Source organism: Emys orbicularis, chromosome 3 (assembly GCF_028017835.1).
Source record: "Emys orbicularis isolate rEmyOrb1 chromosome 3, rEmyOrb1.hap1, whole genome shotgun sequence".
Classification (NCBI taxonomy): domain Eukaryota; kingdom Metazoa; phylum Chordata; order Testudines; family Emydidae; genus Emys; species Emys orbicularis.
Window position 1 is genome coordinate 105694618 of NC_088685.1, and position 12515 is coordinate 105707132.

General features: G+C 41.6%; 1 protein-coding gene across 2 annotated transcripts in view; it reads right to left on the bottom strand.

Annotated features, from left to right (window-relative positions):
* HBS1L (HBS1 like translational GTPase) overlaps positions 1–12515 on the bottom strand; it is a 106305-nt gene that overhangs the window by 41510 nt on the left and 52280 nt on the right. Inside the window, exon 1 of one of the 2 annotated variants that reach the window (XM_065402175.1) lies at positions 2882–2905. The exons of the other annotated variant lie outside the window; for it this stretch is intronic. The gene's annotated coding sequence lies outside the window, so the exon portion shown is untranslated. Of the gene's footprint in view, positions 1–2881; positions 2906–12515 lie in introns of those variants that run through there. 2 annotated transcript variants of the gene reach the window in all.

Consider the following 12515-nt stretch of genomic DNA (forward strand, 5'->3'; position numbering starts at 1 on the left):
AAGGGAAATTTTTTCAAAAGCACGTAAGTAATTTAGGAGCTTATGTTCAGTTTTCAAAAGTGTCTTAAACTCCTAAGTGCTTACAGCCAATGAGACGTAGACTCCTAAGTGTCTAAGTCAGTTTTGAAAGCGAGACAGGTGCTTCTGTAAATTTTACATCAATCTATATTCCCTTTATTTTACTTTTACATATGTGGGACTTCGATTTTCTACTTTTAGCAACTGTGTGTAAATGTAATGCCCTTACAGAGTGTAACACTGACTACCTTGAAGACTGAAGACCAGTTTAATCACAGAACAGAGCCAGCAGCAATGCAACCTTCCTCAAACATTCAGCATGTCTCTCTCAACCCTAACCTGGAAGGACCTCCTCTAAGAAGGAGAGTATGATTCAGTTTCAATGCCCATTCAGTCCTTGGACTCTCTGCTGAGATTACCAAAAATCAGTGGCAGTCATGATAGTGGCTGTGGACATCTGTGCACTGAAAACTCAGCATCCATTTCATAGATTCATATGATCATAGATTCACATATTCACAAATTCTAAGGTCAGAAGGGACCTCTAGTCTGACCTCCTGGAGGCCATAGAACTTCCCCAAAATAATTCGAAGCACGTATTGTATTGAAAAAAATCTATTCTTGATTTGAAAATTGTGATTGTCAAATATATTCATCAGAATCCTCCTGCCAGGAAATGAATTTAGATTCATATAAAGTACATATGGAAGATGTGAAACTGATTATTGGAAAGGATGCAGAGACCATGAGATATTTTCAGCGTAGACTAATTTCTCAGTATATTTTCTGTCTTTGTTAATAGCAAGCATTTGCCATTAAATACTTATTTAAACCTAAAACTAGAAGCCCTGCATATGTACTTTCCCATTATCTTGCAAATTACATTACTGTATCTCCAGTCTAGATAAATTATGCACTTCCAATCTTTAGAAGAAACATATACCAAAACCTAGCATTACTCAGCACTAATGTTGAATTAAACATTCAACAATTCAGAGAATGCAGAGTTAATGTTGAAAACTGAGCCTTAATTCTGCCCATGCTTGTGACATAAAATATCTCAGTATTACTATAAATGATTTGTCAAATATAATAAACCAGAATTTCTTACACATTTATAGAGAACACTACAGTACATGGTTTGGCATCTCAACAAGTTCTACAAAACGTGCCAAATCTGAAGAAATGATTTAGTAGCTTTTAATTTATGAATATTTAAAGTTAGTAAGGTCAAAATATTAGTTCTTTTTTTAAAAAATCAATTCAATCATTGAGAAGCTATGAATCATTTCAGCTTTGAATCAGTCTCACTTGTAGGTTCTGAATGTTTCAGTTAAGTTAAAAGGTGAGGAAGGATAGTCTTGTTCTTAAGGAATGGAATTGAGAACTAGATATTTTGGCTACCATTCACAAAAACATAAGAATGGCCATACTGGGCAAAGGTGCTGGCTTCCTCTAGGCCCTGGAAGTGCTCAACCCTCCGCTCCCTTCCCCCAAACTACCACCCTCGCCCTGCCCCAGGCCCCGCCCCACTCCACCCCTTCTCCTAAGACCCCGCCCCGCCTCTTCCTGCCCCTGCTCCACACCCAGCCCCTGCTCCACCCTGCCCCGTTCCGCCCCGTCCCACGAACCCAGCGCCTCCTGCACATCGCAGAACAGCTGATTGCAGCGAGCAGAAGGCGCTAGAAGGGAGGGCGAGTCGTTGATTGGCGGGGCTGCGGGCAGATTGGAGGCGCTGGAGGCAGAGGAGGGAGCTGGCTGCTGGTGGGTGCTAAGCACCCACTAATTTTTTTCCATGGGTGACACCAATGGTCCAAAGAGCCCAATATCCTTTCGTCTGAGAGTGGTCAATGCCAGATGCTTCAAAGGGAATGAACAGAACAGAGCAATCATCAAGTCATTCATCCTCCATCATCTAGTCCCAGCACATGGCAGTCAGAGGCCTAGGGACACCCAGAGCATGGGGTTGCATCCCTGACCATCTTGGCTAATAGTCAGTGATGGACCTATCCTCCATGCACTTATCTAATTCTTTTTTGAAACCAGTTATAGTTTTGCCCTCCACAACATCCCCAGGCAATAATCTCTGCAGGTTGACTGTGCGCTGCATGAAGAAGTACTTCTTTTTGTTTGTTTTAAACCTGCTGCCAATTAATTTTATTAGGTGACCCGTGGTTCTTGTGTTATGTGAGGGGGTAAATAACACTTCGTTATTAACTTTCTCCATTCACCATTCCTTGCTCTGTCTCAGACTTTCTATATGACCATGAGCAAGTAGTCATTTACACTTAGTCTACCTGTACTGTGGCAACAGTCACCAATGATGTAAGTACTACCAGACTGTGCTCAAACTCTGTGTAACATAAATCTGCTCCAGGTATGATTTTACAGCATCAAGAAAAAAAGCTTTACCCTTGACTACATTAGTGGTGCTGTACTGTTTGTAATAAGTCATTTTTTCTAGTACAGAAGCACCCTTTCTCTACTTAATATTTCCCCATCTGTAAAGTGACTATGATGATAACCAAGGGCCATGTCCACTAAATCCATCCCTTGTCACAGAATGATGCTCCAGAATCCATGCTATCATTTAAAAAAAGTTTCTATGCCATTACTATTGTAAAAACCTTCCAAACATGAGCATTGTGCAAGATAATGAATGCAGAGATGTCAGCCTGAGTCTAGTCTGTGTTTCACTTGTGTGAAGTGTGAATTCATCTCAATGAGAAGTTTACAAGGACATCTAGTCATGAAAATTTCAGTATCAATAGAGTTAACTATTTCACTGTTAATTATTATAACACCCAGCTCATGTGCATATCCAACAGCTTTCTCTGGGTCATAAATCTCCACTGTTCCTTACCCAACTGTAAGGACCTCCAGCTTCTTGACAACTTCCATAATATAATTATGCATTTTCCAATCAAAACTCTGCAGCACAAGGAAAATTAAAAAAAGAGATAATATAAAATTAAATGTTATAACAAATTAAGAAATGGGGAATATTATATTGATTTTTCATTTTTTGTTTTCATATTTAATTCAATAAAACACTCAATTTAATATATTTGAAGCTGCCACAAAATCTCCAGTCTGCTGTACTAGAATGCTGCCGAACTCAGGAATCTTACTGCACAATTTAGATCAAGATTGCCATGGGACCTTCAATGGCAATTACCTCATTTACAGGGATGCATTGAGGCCCACCTAAGAGTTTGTACAATGCTCTATAACCGTGGTCACCAACCGGTCAATAATGATCGACTGGTCAATCCTGGAGAGACTCCGAGTCGATCGCAATCTCCAGCCGCGGCTGCGTAGAGGGATCACCGGGGCGGGGGATGGGTTCTCCGTGCACTGCTCCTGCCTGCAAGGACCACCCCCACAGCTCCCATTGGCCAGGAATGGGGAGCTGTGGCCAATGGGAGCTGTGGGGGAGGTGCCTGCAGAGAGGGGTAGCATGTGTAGCGCGTTGGCCCCTTCCAGGAGTGGTGTGGCCACATGGTGCACTACTGGTTGGCTGGCTGGCTGGGGGATGGGAGGTGGCCCGGCTCATGATGGGGAGAAGGTGCCGATGTGCCTGAGTGGGGCCGGGTCAGGCAGGGAGCCTGCACCCCAACCCCCAGCCCCTTCCTGGAGCTAGCACCCCATACCCTGCCCTGCACCCTGAACCCCCTCCTGCGCCCCAATCCCCTGCCCTGCCCCCCTCCCAGAGCCAGCACCCATACCCCTCCTGCACCCCAACACTCTGCCCCAGCCCGGAGACCCCTCCTGCACCCAAACTCCCTCCCGGAGCTTGCACCCGTCACCCCCTCCTGCACCCCAACCCCCTGCCCCAGGCTCATCCCAGAGCCCCCTCCCACACTCCAAACCCCTCGCCCCAGCCCAGAGCCTGCACCCCCTTCTGAACCCCAACCCCCTGGCTCAGCCCAGTGGAAGTGAGTGAGCGAGGGGGGAATGGAGTGAGCGAAGTGGGGCAGATCTTGGGTTGCACTTACATTCAAAAAGTGATCTTGTGCATAAAAAGATTGTAGACCACTGCTCTATAAGTACAAGGTATTAAGGCCAGTCATCAATCTTGGGAATAGAGCTCAAAAGTTCAGGATTCTCAACCATGTGCTCTTTATGCCTCGTGACTCAGAATTAGGAGACCACTACTACCTCATCCTCAGATTTTACAATGTCCCTTCCAAACTTCCTAAAGTATTTGAAAGGTTTGCTGAACTTAAATCTTTAAAAGTTTACATTCCTCTGAAATATGTTTTACAATGTCCTCATCACTAGAAGGCACTACTGACCAAGCAAGAAAACTTAAAAACAAAGTCCACTGCACGAGAAACAAGTACCAGTTGGAACAAATAGGATGTGGTTTTCAGACAAATATACAAAGTAGTAAAGGACTCTAGGAAAGGAAAACTTAAAACATGAAACAGAACAGACTTTTCTATATTTGCCAAGAGGCATCAGCAGCTCTTTAAGGAGTGATAACACAAACAGCAAAGATACACCAACTAGCTCAAATTTCACACTATAAATATATTAATGTAAAATTCTGCTTTGCAAAGAAAGCTGTTTTTCTACAATTTTAACTTATACAAACTCAAAACTAAGCAATTTTTAGTAAAATAGTCAAAACATTGCAACCGAATACAACATTTATGAATAAAGTACTTGCAACGTACAGTTGATGCTACTGAACATCTGTAACTGAAAACTTTAAAATTTTAAACGGGGAGGGGGGAAAAGGCAGGGTAAGTCAGTCCCACAATATTGAGATTCAGCTACTCACAAGACATTATTGAAAACAATTCCTCAAATAAGAACACTGAGTTTTGTTTTTCTTTTTAAAAGAAAGGTTATTTCCTAAATACAAACCACAGACAGGGGTTTTCCAGGTAACTTAGGCTTGTTACCAACTATTATCTTCTCTGTAAGGTTTCAGTCAGTGAATATATGAAAATATTTTTTTAAATTTTTCAATGAAACTACCAGTGGGCATTTTCAGTGAAAAATGCTAAAAATATAACTCTATGCTTGTGCCTGAATATAGGGATATTTAATTTCAAGAGTGGTAAGGTTCTGTTTCAGAAGGTGATACAGGAGGGCACTGAAAACAAATTCCTGTATATCATTAGGATTAGTTTGAATTATCAGAACACACAGCATCCAATTGGATTTCCCCACATTACTTCCAGCAACAACTTAGGTCTTGAACAGTTCATTACTGTGCAGTATTATAGGCAGAGTCAATAGCATCCCTTACTATCAAAGTTGTCCAACACTTCCAAGTACATGACCCTGTTTTCAGTTGCTTATGACTTTGCCAAATTTCAGTTGTTTAGGCAAAAACTTTCTATGTCAGGTGTCTGCCTCAGAATGAATTTTTTAAAAAAATTTTCAGCCAAAATGATTCAGTTATAAGGCTAGTGAAAAATACATTTTGCCCATGTTAAAAAAATCCTGGCAACCTTTTTCTTTGAAAAGTTTAGTACTGACATGCTTTGGGGACTTGAAATTTGGCAGAGAGATTGGTTTTGTGTCCGGGACTAGCTTTTTGCTGTGAAAATCCACCCAAATCTGGCCCAAGTTCTAAGCTTTTGAAAAACTACAGTTGGCACATGCTCAGTATAGACAGACTTTAGCAGCAAAATTCCCCAGATTCCATCTGCACCGGGCATGCCCCAACCCGAAGCTGTAACTGCTGCTCTGAGGAGCTGTGTGTCACACCGTACTGGGTCCAGGCCAATGTTCCCTCTAATTTTTTACATCCATGTGCGGAATGAATTTTGTAATGTGCACCAATATGGAGATGATTTATGGCGGGGGTGGGGCTGAGGGGTTTGGAATGTGGGAGGGGGCTCAGAGCTGGGGCAGAGGATTCGGGTGCGGGGGGGGGTGAGGACTCTGTCTGGGGGTGCAGGCTCTGGGGTGGGGCCAGGGATGAGGAGTTTGGGGTGCGGGAGGGGGCTCAGGGCTAGGGCAGAGGGTTGAGGTGTGGGGGTGAGGGCTCTGGCTGGGGCTAAGGGTGCAGGCTGCCCTGGGCTGCCGCGGGGAGAGAGGACTCCCCTCATCCCTCTCTTGCCACAGCAGCCTGGAGCCGGGGGGAGAGGCGCCTCCCCGGCCAGGGCACCTCCAGGGCTGGGGCCAGGAGAGATCACCTCTCCCCGGCTGCGGCAGCTCCAGGGCCAGGGCCGAGCGCCTCTCCCCACCTGCGCACCCACACAGCTTATAGGGAACTTAGGTTCAGCCACCTGAACTAAGAGTGGGCAGATTGTCTTTCCTGTGCTCTCAATGACCCCCTTGCTGGGCTCACACACTGTGGAGGAGGAAATTGCCCAATTCAAATGCAGAGGGGACAAGAGGCACACCTGCAGGGGGGAGTAAATTAGGACAAAGTCTTGGGTGGGGTGAGGGAACTGGGAATGGAGGTTGGCGGGAGGGAGAGGAAAACTAATAGTTGTAGGGGGAAGACTGGCACTGAGAACCAGTGGGGTGCAGGAAGGAGGAGTGGAGGAGAGGTAGACAGATCTGATGAGAAGTTAGGATGCAGGGGGAGAACTGAACCTGACTGGGCAAAGAGATTGGGACAAGGAACTGGAGGGAGTGAAGGGGAGGGAGGGGGATTCATTAAGATTGGATGAAGTAGTACTGGGGACCAGGAATAGTAGGGCTAAAGAGGCGACTGGAGGCGAGGGTGGGGGAAGATAGAGACTGGATGAGGAGCTGGGATTGGGGGAGAACTGGCCAGGCAAGGAGACAGAAAACAAGGGGCTGGGGGAAGACTGGAACTGGGATGGGAAGTATGGAGGGGTGAGCCTAATAGGGCAAGAAGACTGGGATGAGAAATCTGAGAAGTAGAGACTGGAACTGACCAAGTGAAGAGAAAGGACGGGCATGAGGACCCAAGGGTAGGGAAGAGACAGGACTGGGACAGAGTCAGCTTGGAGGGAATGGGGCTGAGGGGTCACACCTGGGGGAAATTGGTAGAAGAGTCTGTGTAATTAGACATGCCCCTCCACCGACTGGAGTGGAATCCAGGATTTCAGAGTCTCACCATTCCTCTGCTGTCAGCAAAAGTCTGTGAAACCTACTGGCAAATTCCGTGTTTCATCCCCCTCTAGTGCTGGTCCCCACATAGGATGACAGCTTACCACTGCTATCAGTTACTCTATTAGCTCAAGCAGCAGAGGCCTGTACGATGAACCTAAAAATTCCAACCCTGTCAATGACCCACATGGGTGTCAAGATAATGCCACATAATGAAATTTTTATTTTTTCAGTTTGATTTTTTTAAAAACCTAGGAAATTGCATTTAAAAACTATATTAAAAATCATTATTAAAGGTTGTAATGTCAAATATTCAAAAGTTAGAAAATGCCAGAACTAAGGTTGCCTAGGCAACCTTAATTTGGCTCCTTTGTGCATATGCATTATGATACACTCTTTAATATACATGATCACATACCATTTTGTCCACAGGACTCTTGCCTCATTCCGTACACAGAATGTAGGGTGCTCTTTTAAGCAGCTATTCATATTTTTTTGCATCCTTGTTCAATGTGTCGCTTCATGCCTAATTTCTGTGCATTGTTCATGCTCTGTTCTGAAGACAGAATTATTCATTTCCTCAGAGGCTTTTTCTATGGTGCTCATCACAATAGTATCCAAATACTTCACAAATAAATAGATTTATTTTCCACAACAAGCCTGTGAAGTGAAGGAGTATGATTATTCCCATTTTACAGATGGGGAACTGTGGCACAAAGATTAATGTAAAAAGTATCCAGAAATTTTGGGTGCCCAATTTAAGATACCTAGCACCTGATTTTTCAGAGAACTTAGCATTATACAGCACTTTTTATGTTCAAAGCACAGCTCCCATTGACTTCAGTTGCCAGTGCTCAGTGCTTCTGCAAATCAGACTGCAGGGTCTCAAGACAGGCACCCAGAATATGAAGAACACAAAATTAGTGATCAGCTGGGAAAAGTCTGGTTTAAGTGGCTGCTTAGCACCACATGGGAACTTTGCACCTGAGACAGGGATAGAGCAATCTTCTCTGAGATCCTTCCTGTCCCAGAAACAAAGACAGTAGGCAGAAGTTTTTGGAAGTGAAACACTGGCTAGGTAAGTGGTGTAGGGTTTTAGTTTGGAAAACATTGGTCCACCTTCTATAGGGAGAAGGGGCTATATAGTTTGGACGCCTTCCAGACTCAATAGATGGGGGAATCAATTTCCTTGGGGACAGGCTGGCAAGAGAAGTCAGGAGAAGATGTGAGCATTCAGCACAAAATCAAGGATGAGAGAACAAAATTTATCAAGGAACCAAAGGACACAAAAATAAGAAATTCTTGCATTGCCTATATACCAATGCAAGGAGATCGGATAACAATCAAGAGGAATTGGAATTGCTCATTTAGGAGCGTGAATTTGATCTAGTTGGTATTACTGAAACATGATAGGAGGACTGCCATGACTGGAATGTTAAAATCACTGGCTATAACCCATTTTGAAAAGATCAAGTGAGCAAAAGGGGAGGTGGAGTGGCATTAGATGTCAATAATAAAATTAGATAGATAGATAGATAGATAGATAGGATATGATTCTTTTTGTTCCTGTTATCTATCTAACAATGATATTGGTTCATTACTAGATGGAAATGGTAGAATAAAATACAGAAATGGCGGAAGTGTTCAATAAATATTTCTGTTCTGTATTTGGGAGAAAAATAGATGAGATAGTCATATCATAGTCTAACACTCTTTCCATTCCACTAGTATCTCAGGAGGATGTTAAACAGCAGCTACTAAAGTCAGACATTCTTAAATCTGCAGGCCCAGATTACTTGCATCCAAAAGTTTTAAAACAGCTGGTTGTGGAGCTTGCTAGACCATTAATGCTGCTTTTCAATAAGCCTTGAAGCACTGGGAAAGTTCCAGAATACTAAAAGAAAGCTAACGTGCCAATATTTAAAAAGGGTAAACAGGATGATCTGGGTAATTTATAGGCGTGTCAGCCTGACACTGATCCTGCACAAGATAACAGAGAGGCTGATATGGGACTCGATTAATAAAGAATTAAAGGAGGGTAATGTATTTAATGACAATCAACAGGTATTTATGGAAAATAGATCCTATCAAACTAACTTGATATCTTTTTTTGATGAGATTACCAGTTTGGTTGATAAAGGTAATAGTGTTGATGTAATATAGACTTCTGTAAGACTCATAGACTTTAAGGTCAGAAGGGACATTTGACTTGGTACCTCATGATATTTTGATTAAAAAAAACTAGAAAAATACAAAATTAACCTGGCATGCATTATATGAATTACTGGCTAACTGACAGGTCTTAACATGTATATATAAACGGGAAATCATCATCAAATGGCTGTGTTTCTAGTGGGATCCCACAGGAATCGATTACTGTACCTATGTTATTTAACATTTTTATTAATGACCAGGAAGAAAACATAAAATCATCACTAACAGTTTGCGACTAACCAATATTGGGGCGTGGTAAATAATGAAGAGGACAGGTCACTGATTCAGCTTGATCTGGATCACTTGGAATTCTGGATGCAAGAAAACGTCTTGTGTCTCAATATGGCTAAATGTAAATGTATACATCTAAGAACAAAGAAGGTAGGCCACACTTACAGAATGGGAGACACTATCCTAGGAAGCAGGAACACTGAGAAAGATTTGGTAGTTGTGGTGGATAATCACCTGAACATGAGCTCCCAGTGTGGTGTGGTGTCCAAAAGGGCAAAAGCTATCCTTGAATGTATAAACAGGGAAACCTCAAGCAGGAGTAAAGTGGATATTTTACTTCTTTATTTGGCACTGGTGCAACAGCTGCTGGAATACTGTGTCCAATTCTGGTGTCCACAATTCAGGAAGGATGTTGATAAATTGGAGTGTGTTCAGAGAAGCTTGAGAATGATTAAAGGATTAAGAAATAAGCCTTATAGTGATAGGCTCAAAAAGCTCAATCTATTCATTTAACAAAGAGAAGGTTAAGGGGTGACTTGATTACAGTTTGTAAATACCTACATGGGGAAAAATATTTAATAATGGGCTCTTCAATTTAGCAGAGAAAGATGTAACATGATTCAATGACTAGAATTTGACCAAATTCCGACTGGAAATAAGGCATACATTTTTAACAGTGAGAGTAATTAACCATTTGAATAATTTATCAAGGGTCATACTGGATTCTTTTCTTTTCTAAAAGGCATGTTCTAGGAATTATTTTGGGGAAATTCTATGGCGTGTTATATAGGAGGTTAAAGCAGATAATCAAAATTGTCCCTTCTGGCCTTGGAATCCAATCCTCCCAGGTAGCATTCAACTGCCTTAACCATACCACCACCCTTTCTTTTCCTGCAATCCCCTGCCTCACTCACTACACACCTTCCAACTTCTGCAATAAATAAAGCAGGATCCTACAAACAATAATCTCCTTTCACTGCCCAATTCTGGTTCATCCAGAGAGCAGGTCCATCCTGTGCACTGAATGAGGCAAGCATCCTGTGGCAAAAAGTAGTATGAGCTCATGTAAGTACAGACTGTATTATAATGCATATGGCACAAGAGGGAAAAATTCTGTGACTTAATTTTGGCATTTCCTAACTTTTGAATGCTTGACTTTGCAACATTAATAGTGCTCTTTTAGCACAGTTTTTGTGTGTGTGATATGCAAATACCTTAGAAGCTCATTAAACTGGACTATATTTCAGTCACATATATGGAGCATCTGTATACCATACATGCAAATAGGAATAAGTGGTCTACTATTTCTCATTCACATCTAATATAGTATAAGAAAAGCACTGCTGTTAAGAGTATAATGCTTGTTTCCAGATTTCCAGTTTCATCAAAGCAGCACTCAAGTATACAACAACAACAAAGATCTGCTTTGGATGGGGCACACACATTTCAATTTCCCTAGAGTATGCACGCATATCAGCTGCCTTATCAGATGTTTCTGCCTTGCAGAATCCTAAAGGTCCAGTAGTGAGTGATGTGTCAGCCAAAATAATTATTTTTTCACTTGTCAATTTTCTAACAAGAAAGTTCCACTGGAATTTCTGGTGACAAACCACTGTAGTCAATGGACTAAAATCCAGTAATTAACATGATCACAAGGCAATACAGCTTATTCTGTACCTATGGAAAGTCATGATTTGTGGGATACATGCTTCTTTGCTAATCTGCCTAGTTAGGCTCAACAAGATCCTTTCTCAATCTATAACTCCCTGCATTTTATCTGAAGTCATAATTTGTTATAAACAATCATTTGTGCATTAAAAATTTACACTCTGTACATTTCTATAACAGAACACCACAATATCTGATTCTCACACAGACATACAACCACGAATCGTTAGTGGTGTTTTCTTATTCAACGTATTTTAGTTAAATGACTGTAATATGGCTTTCATTGAGATTTAGAAAAAACTCAGCCCAATATTAACTCTGACCATAAATGGGCACATAAAGAACAGACTCAGCATTATATGTGGGATAGCCCTAAAAAGGTATATCCATTAGCCAGTAACCTAAATTGAAAAGAACTGTATACAGTCGATGCAAATTAACAGAATTTCTGTTGAGACTTTGGCCCAATATGAGTGTGTAAAACTGAAAGTACAATATGTACAAACCAGGTACATTAAATGTAATTTCATTTCCAAAAATAATGCAGTTAGTAATGTCAGGTTTGATCTAAAACTTACATTACAGCACCAGAGGATGGTGCTATTAGTCTGTGTGTTGACAAAGTATTTTAGAAACAAAGATGTTAGTGTTTTATGCATATATAGGTATACCACTTATGTATATTTTTATTATTTGGATTACAGCCAAATATGCAAGGCGCTGTGCAAATATAAGAACTGTCCTGACCCAAAGCTTATACTTATGCACCAGAATTGCCTTCAGCTGATCCCAAGAAACTGATCAGCAGTTAAATTACTTAAATATATTTAAAGTGTGAAAGGTAGTGAAGTAGGATAATATTGGAATGAAGGTTATTTACTAAACAAAAAGCAAGATTACCTCAAATCTGCTCTTCAATTTATCTAACATTATTCAATAAACACCTTCCAGAAATGTAACACAGAAGTGGCATATCAATCCAAGTTGTAAGATATTAAGTACGGTAACTAAAGTTACATGATCATGTCCCAAAGAGCTAAGGAAAAGAAGATAATCGATCAGCACATAACTGATTTTTAAATTCCCAATCTGGAGACACCCTAACATATAACTGGTTTTAATATTTTACCTGATTTCCTTTAGGCCTTGTGAAGTTGCAGAACTTCCACTCTGTTAGTACCCTAGTGTGCACTCTACTGGTGAAATTACAACCACCCCGACCATGAATGGTCAAAGAGCTGACCTATCTGGGGGAAGTGAGTGATGTTCTCTTAGGGTACGTCTACACTTACCGGAGGGTCCGGCGGCAGGCAATCGATGTTCTGGGATCGATTTAT